Raw genomic sequence first — 15326 nt, 5'->3', positions numbered from 1 at the left:
AACTCACTCACAGAAAGAGAAGCTCTTATGGTGTACCATGCTCAATTTCATGGAAGAATGACATATGGCATTATCCTTTGGGGTGCTTCTACGGACGCTGGCAGGATCTTCTTGAAGCAGAAGAATGCTGTCAGAACAGTGGCTGGGGTTGATCGAATGACGAGCTGTAGGCCGCTCTTCAAAAAGTATGGAATACTTACTTTCACATGCTGTTACATCCTGGAGTGCCTCTCATATGTCCATAAGAACAAAAACAAGTTTCAAAAACACTTGAGCGTCCATGATCATCATACGCGATTCAAGGACAAATATATGACTCATTTACATCGTCTGAAGAAAACACGAAAGATGTTTATATACAACAGTTTGAAACTATACAACAAACTTCCGGAGAGCGTAACCTCCCTTTATTCAAATACCTTCAAGGGAAGAATCAAAGCACTTCTCAGGGAGAATGCACTTTATTCGATGGACGAGTTTTTTTCCCTAAATATTTAGTCGATCACTTTTGATTTTTCTTCTTGTTTGTCTGATAATTATTGTGTGATTGTGCTATATTGTAATATTATTTGATGTACTGATATATTAAGGTCATATATTGGATTGATTTTAACACCATCTGTGTTAAGGCTTACAGAGGAAGAAGAAGAATCCTGTGATTCTACTTCGATGCTTTCTCCCACCATTGTCCCACCAACAGAGAGGGCTTTCAGTTAATTCAATACTCACCAGTTACAATTCACTATTCACCATTTACAATTCACTATTCACCAGTTATAATTCAATATTCACTCAGTTAACATACAGTCAATCAGTAACTCAACATTCATTACATATTCAAGTATTCACAAGTTATTAATATTATAATTTTATACAGTGATTGTGTTAATATATTAAGTAAAAATCATACGTATTTTCTTACAAACAAATCAAGCATAAACACCACAAGGTCCTTCGAAGCCAAGCCAAACATATCAATCCTCACAATCGTTCATGGTCCTACAGGAGCCCAATCAATCCATACACTCGTTCAATCTGTGATATTGAGGTGAATAAATATTATTATTATTATTTAATTTTCATAATGAGCTAATTCACCCCTGGGAACCGGAACACTGAAGTTTTTGCAAGTATAAGATATACCAGTTGAACCTTGGAAATAAGCTACTAAATTAGAAAAACCATCATAAACTCACTTTTAACGTTCCATTCGTTGAACAAAGTAGTTTTTATAATACAATAAATGAGTTATTCCAATTTCATTGACGATAAAGACTAAATATTTTCTTTTGATTTTCTATTTCATTTTCGATAACCATAACGAATTGAGCTCGCTACCACCCAAATTAGTTTAGTTCTGATATTCATAATTCATATCCATTCATTTATTATATCGCATTCATAATAATATATCGTTGTTTATTTCATTTCGTACAAAATTGCCATTTAACCTCACATTCTCAAATGAATAATATTCATCTGTGAAAGTTCTAACACAGACTAGTAATCTGTGGTTTTAAGTTTGAACTTCAAATTTCGAGTGTTGCAAATTTAAACACAGCTGTTATAATAATCTAATGTTCTAACCTAAAATATTCATTTACAGTTTACATTTTTGTTGTTATTATGATATTTGATAATATTATGTTAGCATGAAATGAAGAATCCCAACAGAATATTGAAGTTCCATACATATTTTCAAAAAATTTAAAAACAATTTGCAAAATAATTGTGTGGATACTGAGTAAATCACTGTGCATTCAGATAGAAAGCAATTTCTTTATGGAATGAATCATTTGATTTGTTCCAACTATCTCATGAAAATATTGAACTGCATCAATATTTTTGAAGCCATCAATATGAAGATATTGGAATGAAATGTTATGGATCTGTAATCAATGGAAAATGTTAGACTCCACTTGTAATCAAATTTGTTCTATAATATGTACCTATATTATAGCCAACTCTACTACTTGATTCATCTTGATTTTGCCATTGACAATAAATGAGAAATATTCAATATAAATATCCATAATTGAATATCCTGTTTCTTTCAACTCACTTAATTTGTTTTCACATTAAAACAATTATGGCACTCTTGGAAGTATGTCAATCATATGCTCTAGGATGACTTTATGGAATAGCAAAAGAATAAAAGTATTCAATCTCAATCACATGAATATTTGTCTAGTATGTACCTAGTGGTATGTTTCGATGTGAGTTTGAAAGACCTGAAGAAGAATACAGTAATGTTCGATAGCAGCTGTCTTTAGTGGAATATTGATTGTTGTCATTATAATGGGACTATTTTGTAAAAACTTTTTTAAACATGGGCTTTATGGGTGATCTGGACTTTTCAAAATAGAATGTTGATTTTAATGAAGTATCTTCTTATTATCAGAGCTGTGCCAAAACTCAGTAATTTGTAATCAAATAAAGGAATTGAGGTGAGCTTATTCAAATAACTTCATTTTCAAACTAAGTTGGCTAGTACTTCAATTCTAAAATCTGAAACATGTCATCATAGTAAATATTCATTTCTGTGTTTTTTTTTCTACAACAGAACAGAATTGCATTAAGCCAAAGTACCCAATTTTTTGAATTTCACAGATATATATATATATATATATATATATATATATATATATATATATATATATATATATATATATATAACAATAATTATAAGTTAGATAAGGGGTGTGGGAAAATTGATAAGTGTTATAATGTCACTCTTCTTTATTTCATTTAGTCGACGTTTCGATCCCGATGGGGACCTTCTTCAGGACTCTACAATAGCAATAGAAAACAGTCGAAATAAGGCAATCACAAATCATGTAAAAATAGTACATACCGAAATACAGAGTTGTAAAGATCTTATTTGAACACAAATCAATAGCTCTCAAGAAAGCAACTAACAAGAACATCAACAACTTCAGCGAAAAAAGATCTGATACTTCGTTAGTGAAGGAGTAGAAATCAATTATAATAAGTAAATAGGTAAACAGACTAATCAACAAAATGAGAGGTTGTCAAAACTGTTGTCAACCAGAAGTGCCACAGAATACACGCACATGACAGATGAAACATAGAGTAGCATTAAATCACATTGGTCGCAGTAATTCACTCTCACCGAACTCAGAACAAATGCGATTTTTTTGAAAGATTCCATGAACCGAAACCAATCCCCTCTCACAGAAATGGCCTAGAACACAGAATTCATTTTCACGTTATCCCTACGACTGCTGAACTTGTTGAAATTCCTTCTGTATGTGATCCACCCAATTCTCTCCCACCGAACTGGTCATAATGAATCAAATAAGAATAGATGGAGCTGATATTATTTACATCCCTTCTGTAGTTCATCGAACAGGTTTGGCGTTTAATATGATACATCTCTAAGAAACATCTTTTTCTTCCACTAACTTCAATTTCTAGGATTTTGGTGGAATCATAATTCATTGGATGATCTTTGTCCCGGGTATGGTCTGCTAGGGCACAAATCTTACTTGAATTCTTGATGTCGCTTTTGTGTTGAGCAATCCTTCTCTTCAGAAGCTGAGACGTCTGACCAATGTACACCTCACTGCATATTGAACAAGGAATACAATATACCACACCACTCATGTTATCAACAGTCATCCTATCTTTCACTCGACTGTATAATCTGTCAATTTTAAAATAAGATTTCTGAATCAACATAATTTCTGTGGTCTTTAAGAGGTTAATTAATGCGTTTGTCATACCATTAATTAGGGGAATAGACAAGTAAAGAATTCTACCCGTGTTCTCAGTGTCCACAGTGGTGGATGCGCTCCTCTCTCCATTTGTTGGCCGTGTCGAAGGAGTGGTATTATAAATCAACCTGGACAATAACCTTTTTGGGTATCCATTCTCTAGCATCAACTGCATCAACAACCTCAGATTCTGCCGCCTTAGACTTGGATGGGCAACCTTTTCTATGCGATTCTTCAATCCTAAAATCATGTTTACCTTTTGTCCATGTGAATGATTAGAAAAATAGTGTATGTATCTCCCTGAACTTGTTGGTTTTCGGTACCAATCCAGAATCAGCCTATTTTCCAGTGTTCGAATCACCCTTGTATCCAGGAATGGGACTCCATTCGCTGTTTCTTCCTCCAAAGTAAACTGTATACTTTCATGTTCACTGTTAAACCTGTCTAGAACGAAAGCAATCTGGTCTTTAGGTACAGCACATATTAGATCATCAACATATTTCTTGATGAAAGGAATGTGGAAAGGAATACTAACAAGAATGCCGTCCAGAAGGAAATCCATTACTAATTCAGCAATGGATGGACTGAAGTTGGAACCCATAGGGGAACCGAGCACCTGCTTGAAGAACCTACCATTAAAAAGAAAATAGTTTGAAGAAAACAGGAACTTGATGGCATAGATGAATTCTTCTTTTGGTAGACTTGTGTGGTTTCTGATAGTATCCCACTTGTTCTCAACAGCTGAAACTGCCAACTCGACAGGAATGTTGGTGAAAAGAGATACAACGTCCAGGCTGATCAGGACATAATCAACAGGTAACTGGAAATCATTCACATACTGGGCAAAAGCAAAGGAATCTTCAATAAAATATCTACTTCTGGTAGAAGAAAGATATTTAGACAGGATGTCTGAAACAAAAACTGACAGTTTGGATGTGGGGGTGTTAACAGATGATATTATTGGTCTCAAGGCAAGAATGGGTTTGTGGATTTTTGGTAAACCGTAGAATCTAGCTGGAACTGAATTGTAAATGTACAGTGATTTACCTTGTATTTGTGTTATGTGGCCCTCACTGACCCATCGTTTAATCAATGCATTACATTTACCTTGTATTGTAACGGTTGGATCTCTGTTAGTAAGAAGTTGGTAATATTGTTCATTAAGTAAAATTTTGTTGGAGAGCTCTATGTACTGATCCTTATCCATCAAAACCGTAACATTGCCTTTATCAGCCCGTAACACAAGCAATTCTTGATGTTCACTTAGGTATCTCTTACAGTGGTAAAATTCTCTCTGGAAAACATTATTAGTCCTTTTTCCAGGTTTGATGTAGTTTGTGATAATATTAACAGCTTGGGAACGTTTGATGTTCTTTCCCTCATCTGACAGTCTATCATTAAGGTCAATAATGCCCTCTACATCTGACAACAGCCTCGACATGGAAACCTCCCTTAAAGGAATATCAATGCCGAATTTGGGGCCCAGTGCTAGAAATTTCAATATTCTATCTGGTACAATAACAGTACTAACATTCTTAATCCACCTTTCCTGTGGTTCTACTTTCTTTAGAAGTTCATCTGATAGAGCTCTCACCTTCATCAGATTTCTCTCCCTGATAGCAGCAAATTCTCTTCTGTACCTTCTGGACTGGTAAGTTTCAAAACGACTTAGCATCTCTGGTGGAAGCAACCCCTCCAAGATCTGCCACAACCTGGAAGAATCACACTCCATTCTTCCTATCCTGGTCACAGTCACAGTGATCTCAAATTGAAGAACGAGACGTCTTGATTTCTCCAACATAGCCTGAACCTGTCTGGACGAACCTGAATCACTTGCTGAGCTGAACAAATAATTCATATTGTTGGAAATATGTTTAGGAAGTAAACCCTATCTTTTGCATTCCAAAAGGAACACTCTTCGGTTTCTATAAGATGCCAGTTTCATATTGTATGACGACCATGACTTCAACGCTTCATATGCTACTCTTCCATAGTTGTTTCTCACTTCTGCATAAAACCCCATGCTTAAATATCAACAATTTTAATTCCCAATATACAACAATAATTATAAGTTAGATAAGGGGTGTGGGAAAATTGATAAGTGTTATAATGTCACTCTTCTTTATTTCATTTAGTCGACGTTTCGATCCCGATGGGGACCTTCTTCAGGACTCTACAATAGCAATAGAAAACAGTCAAAATAAGGCAATCACAAATCATGTAAAAATAGTACATACCGAAATACAGAGTTGTAAAGATCTTATTTGAACACAAATCAATAGCTCTCAAGAAAGCAACTAACAAGAACATCAACAACTTCTGTGAGAGGGGATTGGTTTCGGTTCATGGAATCTTTCAAAAAAATCGCATTTGTTCTGAGTTCGGTGAGAGTGAATTACTGCGACCAATGTGATTTAATGCTACTCTATGTTTCATCTGTCATGTGCGTGTATTCTGTGGCAAGTCTGGTTGACAACATTTTTGACAACCTCTCATTTTGTTGATTATTCTGTTTACCTATTTACTTATTATAATTGATTTCTACTCCTTCACTAACGAAGTATCAGATCTTTTTTCGCTGAAGTTGTTGATGTTCTTGTTAGTTGCTTTCTTGGAAAACGGGAAAACAAATCATGCATCACACCATAAAAAACTTCACTTTAACGGCTAAATATTGTAGACCACTAGGAGAACATGGAGGAACTGCAATATTTGTCAGAAATGACATAGAATCATGGGAAAGACAAGATATAGGGAAAATATCAAAAATAAAACAATTTGAGTGTGCTGCCATAGAGTACCACTTAGACCATAAAAAATGGATATGTCTTGCTGTATATAATGATGGAAATACAGAACAAATTACAACACAGTTAACACCTATTTTAGAAAAACTCACAAAGGAAAACTATGAAATAATAATAACAAGAGATTTCAACATCAATATGCTACAAGAAAACAAAACAAAAAGAGATTGGACGAACTTCCTAAAAACCTTCGGAATCGAGCAAACAATATTTGAACCTACAAGAATAACCCACTCAACATCAACATGCTTAGATGGTATTTATGTCAAAGTAAACTCTCCTTATAGCACAGAGATATTACAAACTCATATATCAGATCACCTCGCACAAAAAATATCTTTTTCACTCAATAAAACTATCAATTATACTCACATAAGAGCGTTATCTGAAAAAAACCTCAACGATTTAAAAAAATCATTATCCCAACAGAACTGGTCATCAGTTTATGAGTGTGATCAAAAAAACATTGATGAACAATTTAATATATTCCATAATATTTATCTTGAACACTTCAATAACAGCTGTCCTCTCATAAAAATTCCAATAAAATCTAAAAAACACAAACCAAAACACAACAATATTGAAATTCAACAAACAAAACATGAGTTAGATATATTATTTATACTGAGCACTAAAAATAAAAAATTCTGGAATAAATACATAATAACAAAACAAAAATATGATAAACTGCTCACCAAAAACAAAACTGACAACTTCGGAAAACTCATAGAAAATTCAGACAATAAAAATAAAACAATCTGGTCCATTGTAAATTCTCTACATAAAAACAATTATGATACCCAAATTCCTAGGAAACGAAACATGGAAAATTTAGCAAATGAATTTAATGAATACATCTTACATGCTGCTACTAACCTTACTAAAAACATAAACCAGAAAAAAAGGCCAATGACATACACCAAAGCACAACATATATTTACAACACAAAAAATTAATGAACAAAATATAATGGATATTATCAAAAAGTTGAAAAATAAAACCTCAAGTGGAATAGATGAAATCTCAAACAAAACAATTAAACATACCAAAGAGGAAATAATTCAGGTAATAACATATATCATTAATAACTCTATCACAGAAGGATATTTCCCATCAAAACTTAAAACAGCAGAAATACGACCGAAATTCAAAACTGGTGACCCTGAAGATTATGGAAATTACAGGCCCATTAGCATAATCTCATCATTTGCAAAATTATTCGAACAGGCATTCTGCCAGCAAATAATGGAATTCTTCATATCAAAAAGACTACTTGGCTCAAACCAACATGGATGCTTGAAAGGAAAATCAACACAAACAGCAATATTCCAATTTATAAAAAGAATTATGGAAGCCTTCGAAGATTGTGAACTGGCACTAGGAATATTTCTGGACCTGTCCAAAGCATATGATTGTCTTGACCCAGAAATCCTCTACCAAAAACTTGAACACTATGGAATACAGGGAAACGCATTAAGATGGATTAAAACCTATTTCTATGGACGTACGCAGCAGGTTAAAATTCGGATAAATGGATCAGACATTAAATCAGAAGAACGGCAAATCAAGATGGGGATACCACAAGGCAGCGTAGCAGGGACAGTAATGTTTCTCATTTATATTAACGACTTTGGTCATATTTCTCTGATCGAGGACCGAACAGAAATAACAAATGTTCACTATGTAGATGATACAAACCTTCTAACAGTACAACCATTATGGCCTGATCTCAGGAGTATAACTGAAAAAATAATGCACTACACTGAAGAATGGTTAGAGAATAACAACTTAATACTCAACAAAACGAAAACCAAGATGATATTATTCCATCCAATACACTCTAATATAGAAAATCCTAGAAAAATCAACATAAACAAACAAGAATTCAAGATATCAGAACACACAAAATTTCTTGGTATATACATTGATGGTGATATGAAATGGAAAACACATATAGCAAACTTAGAAGACAAAATTGCATCATCATTGTATGCTTTCAGAGTAACAGCTAAATATCTAAATCCTGAAGTAACGAAAACTGTATATTATGCAATGATAGAATCAAAATTGAGATATGGACTGATATTTTACGGATCTGGAAACATACAATCCCTTTTCAGACTCCAAAAAAAAGCTGTGAGGTTAATATGCAGCTTGAATTACAACCAATCATGCAGAGGATTTTTCCGGCAGAAAAGGATATTGACATTATATGGCTTATACATACAAGAATGCATTCTGTTTATACATAAGAATAATGAATTATTTGAACAATACAAGAATCTGAAGGAAAGATATGAAACTAGAACACAGAATTATAACTATCCCAAATATAGACTAACAACAACCCAACAACAAGCAGAATACAGATGTCTACTATTATACAATCATCTACCAAATGAAACAAAGAACATCACAAACTACAAAATATTTAAGAAGAAAATATTCTCGATGTTGATGGATATGGAACCCTATTGCCTACAAGATTATTTAGGAAATAACTAGAAAATATACTACTTTTTTGACACTATTTCATTTCATTTCATGTTGTGAACTTGAGACGATTCCGAAATAAAGAGTATTTATTATTATTATTTATTATTTATTATTATATATATATATATATATATATATATATATATATATATATATATATATATATATATATATATATATATATATATATATATTTTTTTTTTTTAAATCAAGTTACTCGAAAACGGCGCTTTGCAGGAGGAAATATGAAGAATACTTTTATTTCTCAAATTAGCCAAATATTCTTGAATAAACGTTCAAATTACTTTTAAAAGTTGGGTTCTTCGAATTTCTGGTATGTTTATGGTATGTTATGTTCATTATGAAAAAACTGAAATATGTGTATGGAATCTTGTATTCGGAAAAGATGTGTCATGTCAAGGAAGAGCTATATTCCAAAAATCATTTCCTTCAATAGAACCATTTACGAGATATAGCCGAAAATCACATTTTCATATCGATTTTCAACAGCCATATCTTTTTAACCGGGCCGAATCGGCAAAAACGGTAAAGGAAAAAAGTGTTTCTTTTGACCTAAGGAATCTTCGGTTAAAATATATGTACAAGTCAAAGACTCACCCTGTATATCGCTGAGATATTTTGGTGTGAGAAATAATAAGCTTCAGATGACAAGATTCAGTGAAAAACGACATATTTAGTAGTTTGCTTCAATTTTTATGGAGCATTTTGTCCTCCTGAACATTCATAGGGACATTGATGTTGACGAGGACGCTGTGATTACAAGGTTTTCAAAGGGTTCAAAGTTTTAAAGACCAAATTAGATTTTGTGTTGTAGTTGTCAATTGTCTTTTTTTTATATTAAACAATCGATTTACTATTTAATTATTTTTTTAATTTCTACCTGAATGGTTAGAAGCCTGATAAGTAACTAATGATATTATAATACAACAAATACATAGGGCTACAACTTTTTTTGCGAAATTCGAGGCTTTATTGTAAAAAACTGGTTATATATTTATGATTCAAAGTATTGCCCATCGCTGGTCACTACTTTCTCCCATCTTTCGGACAGCGTACGAATTAAAAAAACTGGTCATCTTTTGAAGCGATTCACGAATCGATCCAAGTTTTTACTTCTTCATATGATCGGAAGTGTTGGTCAGCCAGGCCGTGTGCTATTGATCGCAACAAGTGATAGTCCGTGGGAGCAACGTCTGGAGAATACGTCGGGTGGGGTAGGAATTCCCATTTCAACGTTTCCAAGTATATCTTGACTACTTTCGCAACATGGGGTCGAGCATTGTCATGCAGTAAAATCAATTCATCTTCTCTCTCGTTGTATTGCGGCGGTTTGTCTTTCAATGCTCGGTACAAACGCATTAATTGCGTTGGATAACGATCGCCTGTGATTCTTTCAGTCATAATACACTATGCCAAGCTGGTCCCACCAAATACTGAGCACGACCTTAGAACCGTGAATATTCGGTTTGGCCGTCGATGTGGAAGCATGGTCGGGATATCCTCATGATTTTATGCGCTTGGGATTATTGTAATGAACCTACTTTTCGTCTCCAGTCCCAATCCTATGCAGAAACCCTTCCGTATTTGCCTTGCAAGCAGCTGTTCAGAAGAAAATAAACGACGTTCAAACACCTCGCGGCTTCAACTCGTACCGCACCCAATTTCCTTGTTTCCGAATCATTCCTATGACTTTCAGGCGTTTTGAAATGGCATTTAGTGTCACTCCTATTGATCCTACCAATTATTGTTGCGTTCGACATGAGTCTTGATCAATTATTGCATCTTCAAAAACCATCTCTCTTCCACTCCGATGCTGGTCTTCGACTTCAAAATCACCATTCTTGAAGCGTTGAAACCACCCTCGTTACGTTCTTCCAACAATATCGGTCTCACTATAGTTATTTGAAAGCATTCGATGTACCTCAGCCCCAGATTTCTTCATATTTTAGTAGAAAATTAAAACCTCCCGCGAATGACGAGAATTTGGCTCGTAAGCTGACATGGTTAATGGCGAATAACTTTATGATGCAGACACAAATCGACTAACATGTCGATGGCGTTATGTTCACAAATACCTAAACTTATTGTATGACATCTAGGATATATTTATTTCTACTACCACTTACCGTTACAGCCATCTATTGCAAAACGGCGGAAGCAAAGTTGTGAGCCTTATATAAATATTCATATAAATATCTAAATATAAATATTTTTGAGAGGTTAGGCTTGATATCGGTGTAATCTGGGATTTGGTCTCATAGAAAAACTTGAAGCCCATAACGGCGTACCCCCTCAAAATTTAAGGCTAGGACCGCCCTTGATTTGTCGTCATGGAAAGTTATTTGCATCAAATATCATCATGTGAGCACGGACCAAAAGGTATGTTCTAGGAAAACAATCATATAGAATTCCACCCTAGAATCAGCGTAGTATACCGAGTGAATCGTATAAAATCAGCTAAGGATACAAGGTTTCGGAAAAAACGCTTTTATTTTCTAGCCGGATACCCAGTGAAGGATCTACCGGCATAGTGACGGGGTCCAAGGGGCGGAGCCCTTTCGGCGAACGGAGCGAATCATATCTATTATCTATTGATCCATTGTCTTTTTTTTGATGATTACATTTAGATATTTGATATATGTAATCTAGACGTCTGAATAAAGTCAGATATAGATATCTAATATCGGTATAGCTTATGATATATACTGGTCGTCTGATAATTGATTTCTTTACGATTATTATTATTATTATTAGATATTTAATGAACGTTTTTCTGATGAATAGTCGAAAAGTAATTTATTTTCATATTTCTTATTGTTGCATTTTCCCTATATTTGAACCAAAAAAATGATGTTATAATAATCTTACCAATATAAACTGCTCTCTGCTATTCCACACAGCACCGCACTGTATAAGGAAGTAAAGGAACAGGGTAAAGGATTGAAATGGAACAAAATGGGACTTATACAATGCAAACTGACCTTCTAATGAACTGTAATCCTAATATATTTAAAATGTCCGTTAATTAAACCAAAACCGTTATAATAAACACCGAAAACTTTTACTAACAACCTTTAACTTTTCTTTCCGACAACCGATACATCTTACTTTCATCTGACAAAACATACGTCTCGATTTCCCAGAATGCGCGACGTTGCCAAAACTAAAATCACAATAACTTAAAAAGGGCTAAAACATACCCCCCGCCCTGAAAACTCAATTTCAGTCACTTTGAAATCAAATATCTTTCATAAATGAACTTGTCAAAATCATTCCCTCTTAGAAAAAAATTCACCAAAAAAAGAAACAAAAAATTAACCTACCAAAAAAAATATATATAGTAGTCAAATCTTCTGACTACTGGGTCGGTAAAGGACACACCTTTACTACAGGTCGTGTATAGGTACCTTTACTCGTTTTCAGCGTTACATTACGGACTATACCATCTTTTCCGGGATGGACCGCTGTGACCAACGCCAATGGCCAATGCAGTGGTGGCGAATTTTCACACTTTATTATGACTACCGCGCCAACTTCTATATTTGAGCATTTCAAATGCCATTTCTCCCGAGTTTGTAAAGTCGTTAAATACTCTAATTTCCAGCGTTTCCAGAAATCCTGAACCATCCGGTCAATCAGTTGAAAACGATCAAGCCTATTCAACTTGATATTCGACAAATCATGCGATGGAATACATTTTAATGGTGACATTGTCAAAAAATGTGAAGGGGTTAATGCTTCCGGTGCACTTGAATCTGATGACAGACGACAAAGAGGACGTGAATTCAATAAAGCTTCCACCTGCGTAAGAAGAGTGCTGAACTCTTCAAAAGTTAGAATTTGAGTACCTATTACCTTATAAATCAGATTCTTAGCCGATTTAACATTGCTCTCCCACAAACCGCCCATGTGGGGTGCCCCGGCCGTATTAAATTTCCACTCAATACCATTCAAAGCTAATTCATTTTGAAAAGAAGTTATAAACTGATCCGAATTAATAAATTCATTGATTTCGCGAAGAACTTTTTTAGCACCCACAAAGTTAGTGCCCCTATCTGAATACAGAACATTACAAGTACCCCTTCGAGATAAAAACCGTTTAAAGGCTTGCAAAAAATGATCCGTAGATAAGGAACTGACGAGTTCCAAATGAACTGCTTTTACGCTCATACATATAAACAAACAAACATATCCCTTATATACTTGCGTTTTTCTATTTTTACCGAGCGATATTTCGAACGGTCCAAAGTAATCTACCCCCGTTTGAGAAAATACTTTAGTAGAATTCACCCTTGAAGCAGGCAAATTCGCCATCAGAGGATAATTATTTCTGGGCTTCAACCTAAAACAATGATTACATGCATGTATCTGCTGTCGTATAACATTACGACCACCTACTATCCAATATTTTTGTCTCAACAATGCTTCCAAAAAAAATGAACCAGTATGGAGATTTATTTTATGATAGTATTGAATTAATTTTACTGTAAAAGGATCTTTGCCTGGAAGTAGAATGGGGTGTTGGCTAGTAAACTTGAGCGAAGAAGTTTCTAATCGCCCCCCCACCCTGAGAACTCCATCTTGAATGAAAGGAGTCAATTTGCGTAATTTTCCATAGATCTCTTTTTCTGATTTCAATAACCTTATTTCCGATCCGAATGCTTTATTCTGAACAATTTTTATCAAGACAATCTCCGCTCTTTTCAAATCATCTGCTATAATAAATTTTCTCTTGGGAGGCTTCTTCAAAAATCTAAGTAACCATACCGTAACCCGCAAAATAGAAACTCTAGAAAACATTGTATAAAACCGAGTATAAAACGATTCATTCGCTACATTCCGAACAGACACATACCACCCAGTTTTTGTCTCCGCTCCAACTGTTACCGAATTTACAAGTTGTTGATCATTAGGAATTAATTTCAATAGATCGAAAGAGTTAGAAGACCACTTAACTAACTCGAATTTTCCTTCTGCGAATAATGACACTGATTGTGAATACAAATTAAATGCTTCCTCTTCCGAAGGAATGCTGCAAACCAAATCATCTATGTAAACATCTGTCGAAACTATTTTCGTTGCTAAAGGATAACTACATCCATTTTCTTTTATCAATTGCCTTATAGTACAAAGAGCCAAATATGGACTTGATTTTACCCCAAATGCTAAACGATTGAATTCATATACCCGAACCGAATCATCAGGACTGAAACGCCAAAGCAATCTTTGAAACCTCCATTGATGATCAACTAATTTTATTTGATGATACATTCGTCGAATATCCGCTGTAATCGCTATTCGAAACAACCTAAAATTCAGCAATAAAGAAAATAGATCGGTTTGTAATTTTGGACCACCATGTAAAATGTCGTTCAACGAAACATCATTATCGGATGATGTACTAGCATCTAAAACCACACGAATTGGTGTACTCGAACTATCTTGCTTAACAATAGCATGATGAGGAATGTAATACGCAGGTTCCGAATCTTTTAAATATTCATCCTCAACCAAATGCATATAACCTAACTGAATTGCTTCTTTCATTATCTCATTATAACTCAAACGAAACTCCGGAAATTTTTCCAACCTTCTTTCTAATGAATAGAGCCGAATCAATGCCGTTGTCTTAGAATTACCCAATGTGTTCGGAGAATTCTTAAAAGGAAGCGCTACCGTGAAACGTCCCTCATAGTCTCTACTAAAAGATGTAGAAAACAAATTTTGGCATATTTCTTCTGCTGGGTCCGGCAAAATATTCTTTGGAACTTGTTTCATCTCCCAAAATTCACAAACCAAGTCATTCAACCGACACTCCTCCCTTAAACTGAAGAATACACCGAACTCCCCCTTTGACTCTAACTTGCGAACCTTTCCCATAATCATATGACCAAATACCGTATGTACCGCCACTGGCGATCCCGATGCTGATGGTACCGAATTACCCACAATAATCGCGAAAAGATCCGCCCCCAAAATGCCATCAACTTCAGCCGGTTCGTCAAATTTTTCATCTGCCAATTGTATATTTCCAAAATTCTTTAAAACACCGCGATCAATTTTGGCTATTGGAAGTTTATCCGTAATTTTATCTACTAAAAATGCCTCAATAGAATATTTCTTAGTAAAATCATACCTAGACGAAACAATAATACTTGTAAAACCTTTAATTGAATTTGAACTGAATCCAACCCCATGAATTGACGTCGAACATTGTGAAAACTTCAATCCTAATTTCTTACAACACCTATAAGTAAGTAAGTTA

This window comes from Harmonia axyridis, chromosome 3, assembly GCF_914767665.1.
Source record: "Harmonia axyridis chromosome 3, icHarAxyr1.1, whole genome shotgun sequence".
Taxonomy (NCBI): Eukaryota; Metazoa; Arthropoda; class Insecta; order Coleoptera; family Coccinellidae; genus Harmonia; species Harmonia axyridis.
The sequence above is the reverse complement of the archived record's forward strand: the minus strand, read 5'-3'. Positions refer to the sequence as shown.